Source organism: Equus przewalskii, chromosome 13 (assembly GCF_037783145.1).
Source record: "Equus przewalskii isolate Varuska chromosome 13, EquPr2, whole genome shotgun sequence".
NCBI lineage: Eukaryota > Metazoa > Chordata > Mammalia > Perissodactyla > Equidae > Equus > Equus przewalskii.
In genome coordinates, this window is record NC_091843.1 from 26270728 (window position 1) to 26276921 (window position 6194).

Sequence of the window (6194 nt, forward strand, 5' to 3'; positions counted from 1 at the left end):
AAGCTCCACTTTTTTCTCCTCAGACAGGTGAGCTCTCAGCTGCCTCTGTGCACAGACATCCCTAGCCTCACTGTCTAGGTGACTATGTAGGGGCAACACTGCCGCTCCAATTTTCCCTTTGTCTGCATACTCAGCGGAATGCATAGAACGCTTAATTCAGGGTCAAATCATGTGCTTTCCATGACCCACGGTACCTATTCAATGCCTACTTTCACAAGACCAGAACTTTTAAAGACACAGTCAAAAGAAACATCTCCATAGAGGTTACTGAGCCCACTTTCAGGAACTTACAGAGTATGCTCCACTTCTTTTTCTTGCTCTTGTAGTAGCAGAGATCTAATCATTACACTCATAATCAAATTGTTTTTTTCTATCTCTCAATGTTTTCTGAATTTTCATGATTTTCACTGAAAATCTTTATCACGGCTGACCTTGGTCTGAAATCTGTAACTTTACCTTCTTGTTCTCCATCAGTCTTGTATATGTTTTCTATGAGATTCTACTAAGTCTCGGCCATCTGCAACAGTGAATTTTGACAGACTACTTTGCTATGGACTCTGTCCCCCTTTTTTCCCATTTGAAGAACTCTGACCCCAAGGTTTACATGTTCAAGGATTTCTATGTTCAACACTGGTGAGAAGATGACCAAAACTACTGGATGCTTTCTGGTCTTCCCACTCAAATCCTTTCACTTCCTGACGAAAAGTGTGGATCCTTTTAATTTCTTTTAAAATCTCTTATCTTTGCTCAGTTTTATTGATGCAGCAACTCAGCTGTTGATGCTCTTATTGTTGTTAAAAGTCTGTTAAAGCTGCAAACTTTACTGGATGATGGAATCGACATTGCTAGCTTTCCATGTCATTGTAGCAATAAATTCCAATGGGAGGGGCATCATATAGTTGATTTTCAGAATTGCAATAGAAACCTAACTTTAAATGTACATAATGAGTATTTTGATCAACATTGAATCCAGTCAGTGATGCAGCTGCTTCTGCATCTGTTTCTCTCTGTTACACAGACACACACACACACACACACACACACACACACACGCACAGTCTGCTGCATGGGCTGTTTTACTGAGCTCCTCCCCCATCTGCAGAGCACCTGCTTGCCACCATCCACGGGTTCACCTCAGCCAGACCATGTCTGGCTTGGGGAGGTAAATGAGAAGGTGTTCTAACAGCTTGGCCATGGAGTGACCAATCTTGCTACTTTGTCCAGGACTGTCTCAGTTTTTGTAGTGAAATTCCTGTGTCCCAGGAAGACCCACCTGTGATACCAAAAGTCTCAGTTTTCAGTGATGGATGTGGAAGTTTGGGGGAAAAATATAAAACCAATATAGTGACCAGAAAAACAGTGGTTGAAAGCAATACATTTTTAATGTCAAATAGATACAGCATAGATTATATGTCTAATGGTCTCTGTCGCTGTTTTTCCCCTCGACCGCTGACGTTGGTATTCAGGATTTTCAGTTCACAAGAATGAATACTCTGTTGTCGCATCACTTTGAATAACGGGACATGTGTATAGTTAAGTACATTGTAATTGTGAGCATTACCCATCATCTTTGACTTTGCACGTGGATTAATTGTTGTGTTTTGCATCAAGATAGAGCGAGAAAAAATATTTGAAAACATTCTGCCTGAAAAGTTTCCAAATTTGACAAAGTATGAACCAACAGATCCAACTCAATGAACCCCAAGTGTAAGAATCATGAGGAGAACTATACCAGGCATATCGTATCCAAATAGCGTAAAATCAATGATAAAGGGAAAACCTAAAATTCCAGAAGGAGAAAAAAGGATGCATTATGTACAGAGGGAAAAGGAAGGCAACAAACGACAAAAAACCTGACATTAAAAAAAAGAAAAAGAAAACCAAACAAATGTCAATCTAGAATTCTTTACCCAGTGGAAACATATTTCAAAAATAAAGGTAAAATAAAGACTCATTCAAACCCACAAAAGCCAAAATAATTCATTACCAACAAACTTGAACTATAAGAAATATTAAACGCATTCCTACAGTCACAAGGGGAATATGGAAACCTGGATCTACACAAGGAATGAAAAGCACGTAAAATAGTAAATATGTAGAAATGTATAACATTTTTTTCCTTAATACTTATATCCCTTCAGAAGGGAATTGACTGTTTACAGCACACATAATAAGAATGTAATGTGGGTTTTATAACATATGTAGAAGTAATATGTGTAACAAAAATAGTACAAATGCCAGGAAGGGTAAATGAAAGTGTTACTGCATGGTTCTTAAACTGCACAGGAAGTGATATAATATTACTTGATGTTAGTCTGTGATAAGTTTAAAGTATGTGCTATAAATATTAAGCTAAGAATATACCAGGACATAAAATACAATCACAAAAAATAATTAATCCAGAGGCTAGCTTGGTGATCTAGTGGTTAAGTTCACGTGCTCTGCTTCAGTGGCGCAGGGTTTGCAGGTTCGGATCCCAGGCGTGGACCTAGCACTGCTCATCAAGCCACACTGTGGGAGCATCCCATAAAAAAATAGAGGAAGACTGGCACAGGTGTTAGTTTAGTGTCAATCTTCCTCAAGCGAAAAAAAAAAAGAGGAAGATTGGCAACAGATGTTAGCTCAGGGCCAATCTTCCTCACACACACAAAAATCATAATAATAATAAATCCAAAATAGGCAGAAAAGAGGTAAAAAGGAAACAAAGAATGGATAGGCCAAATAGACAAACAGCGAGGAAGTACAGTTAAATGCAAACATATCAATAGTAACATTAAATATAAATAGTTGGACCAAATAAAAAACTGATATTATCAAATGGGATAAAAAAAGCATGACTTACCCAACTATATGCTATCTATAAGAAACTCTTTATAAATATAAAGAAACAAATTGATTAAAGGAAAAGGATGGAAAAAAAAAAATACCATGCTAACATTAACCCAAAGAAAGCTGGAGTGACTGTGTTAACATCAGGCAAATTAGATTTCAGAGTATAGCATACTACCAGGGACAAAGAGGATAATTTCATAATGGTAAAGAGATCAATTTGTAAAGAAGGTGAAATAATCCTAAATGTGTACACACCAAAATAACAGAGATCCAAAATACGTGAAGCAGGGGCTGGCCCTGTGGGACAGCGGTTAAGTTCGCATGTTCTGCTTCGGTAACCCAGGGTTCACTGGTTTGGATCCTGAGTGTGGACCTACTCACCGCTTGGCAAGCCATGCTGTGGCAGGTGTCCCACATATAAAGTAGGGAAAGATGGGCACAGATGTTGGCTCAGGGCCAGTCTTCCTCAGCAAAAAGAGGATTGGCGGCAGATCTTAGCTCAGGGCTAATCTTCCTCAAAAATAAATAAATAAATAAACACAAATAAATGAAGCAAAACCTGATACTTGCAAGGAGAAGCAGACAAAGCTATAGTAGTAGTCAGAAATTTCAGTACCAATTTCTAAGTAATTAACACAATGTGTGATAGAAAGACTAGGCAGAAAATCAGTGAAGATATATTAAACTTTAACAAAACTTGCAATCGACTTGATCTAACACACTTATAGGACACTTCACAAAACAGCTGAATACACATTTTTCAAGTGTACACAGATCATTTACAAAGATAGCCCCTAATCTGTGCCATAAAATTAAGAGTTATACCAACCAAATACAAGGTGTAGACCTTATTTGTATGCTGGTTGGCACAAACCCACTGAAAAAAAATCGAGATATTGAAGAAATGTAAATAGCTACTGAAATGATGATGTTAAGGAATGTTTGTTAACTTTTGCCAGTAATGGTATTGTGACTGTGGTTTTTAAAGTCATACCATAATGAAATATTTATAGATGAAATGATACTATGTATTGGATTTGCTTTAAAATTGCTCAGTTTGGGGCTGAGTGGCAGTGTAGATGAAACCAGATTAGCTAGAGCTGAACATTGTTGAAGCTGGCTGATAAGTTCATGGTCTTCCTTGTACTGGTCTCTTTACTTTTTCGTATGTTTTAAATTTTTATAACATATGTTTAAAAATTTTAAGAGTTATGGTTAGAGTTCTGGATCAGATGGAGTAAGGATGTTCCAGCCCGTCTCTGCAGGTATTTAATACAATTGAACACCATGGACAGGATTCCTGGGACAGTAATCTGAGCGCTCTGAAAAATAATGGTAGTGTGAGAATTGGGAAGGAAAATAGATCTATCTCAAAACATCACCAAAGAGGCATACATTCAGTTTTTTTCCTTACACTTTCTCCCAGCCTAGACTCAAATGCAGCTCAAAACCTAGACCTTTGCACTGAGTGTTGACAGAAAGAGTCTTGAGAGATGTCAGCTACTTCTGGAGTGAGAAGTGGGGAAAGGACCCACTCCATAGCCAAAGAGAGTGGGGAAATGCCACTGTTGTGCTTTCTCTCCTGCCCAGCCCGGGGTAACCTTGCAGTAGCGCAGTGATAGCAGTGGTGAGGCAGGCAGCTAAAATGTGGAGAAAAGGGAACCTTTCTCTTTGACCAGAATAATCGTAATCCTCAGAGTGTGGGGTCAGGCATCCTCTCATTCCTTAGTGTAGGAGGCAGTGCACAGCAGCATGGACAAACGAAAGTCCTGATTTTTAGAAGACCAAGGAAGAGGGCGGGTGGGAGTAGGAAAGCGTTGAGGAGTTAGCTGAGAGAAGAGAGCCCAAGAAAACAATCCCACAAAGTTAGATGGGAATTCCTGGGTTCATGCTTGAGCTGCAGATGTGTGAATCTGTAAAGAGCCTCCCAAAGGCTTTGAGAGCAGACCCATGGGGTAGGCCAGCACCCTATTCCCAACTGTCCATGAGAGGTGCACATGTGGGATAGGTTCAAATTGCACAGCAAAATGCTGAAAACTAAACTGACATTGTAACCAAATGTAAACCTTGACTGCATCTAATCAGGTCAAATGCATGCTAAACAAAGAAATCAACGTTCTCATAGGACTTATACACGACTTAGAGGCTCATACTATCAAAATGTCCAGAGAATGGTTCAACATTACCCAACATATGAAGAACCAGGGAAATCTTGATGTCTTACAAGGGAAAAGAATCAATATATTCATCAATATTAAAAATTTTGCTCTGAGAAAGACGTTGCTGGTAAAATTAAAATACAAGTTACAGATTGGGAAATAATGTTTGCAAATCACATATAGAAAATGGACTTTTATCTATAATATATAAAGAACTCTTAAAATTCAACAGTAAGAAAACAAACCCAGTTTAAAAATGGGCAAAAGACTTAGACACTTCACCAAGAAGGTATACAGATGCCAAATAAGCACATGAAAAGATGATCATTATTATTAGTCATTAAAGAAAACCAAATTAAAACCACAACTGATATCATCACATACTTATTAGAACTGGGAAAAAATGACAATTCCAACTGCTGATGGGGATTCTGAGCAAGTGGTACTCTTATAGATCACTGACAGGAATGCAAAAATGTTGTGCCCCTCTAGAAGATAGTCTGGTGGTCTCATAAACATACCATATGACCCAGCATTCCCATGGAAACTTTTGTTTGTAATAAAAACCTGCACACACATATTTATAGCAGCTTTATCCATAATAGTCAAAAATTGGAAACAATCCCAATGTCCTTCAACTACTGACTAAATAAACAATGTGTGGGACTACTCTAATAAGAAGGAAGGAACTATTGACACACAGCGAAGGATGCATGAAAGGATATTATGCTGAGTCAGAGAACCAGTTTCCAAAGGTTACATACTCTGTGATTTCATTTACATGATGTCTGTAAAAGACAGAACTAGATCAGCAGAGAACACAACAGTGGTTACCAGGGTTTAGGACTGGGGGGAAGTTGGACTAAAAAGAGACCTCACAAAAGAAATTTTATGCAGTGATGGAGTGGTTCTGTATTCTGATTGTGACAGTATCTACATTAATCTATACAGGTGTCAAAACTCATAAAATCATACGACCAAAAAGGTCATTTTTGATGTATGTAAATTCAAAAAAAAAATTAAACATGGTAATCCAAATAAAAAAGGTCCAGCAAAAAAATAAAAAAAGATTAAGGGCCATTCAGCAATAATGTCAACAAACTATGCCAGCTTTCTTCTCTAATTGCCCCAGTACTCTAAGAAGCCAAAGCTATGAGGGCCTCCTGGTCCCAACGAAATTAGTTCTGTTAGTAAGGAAGACAA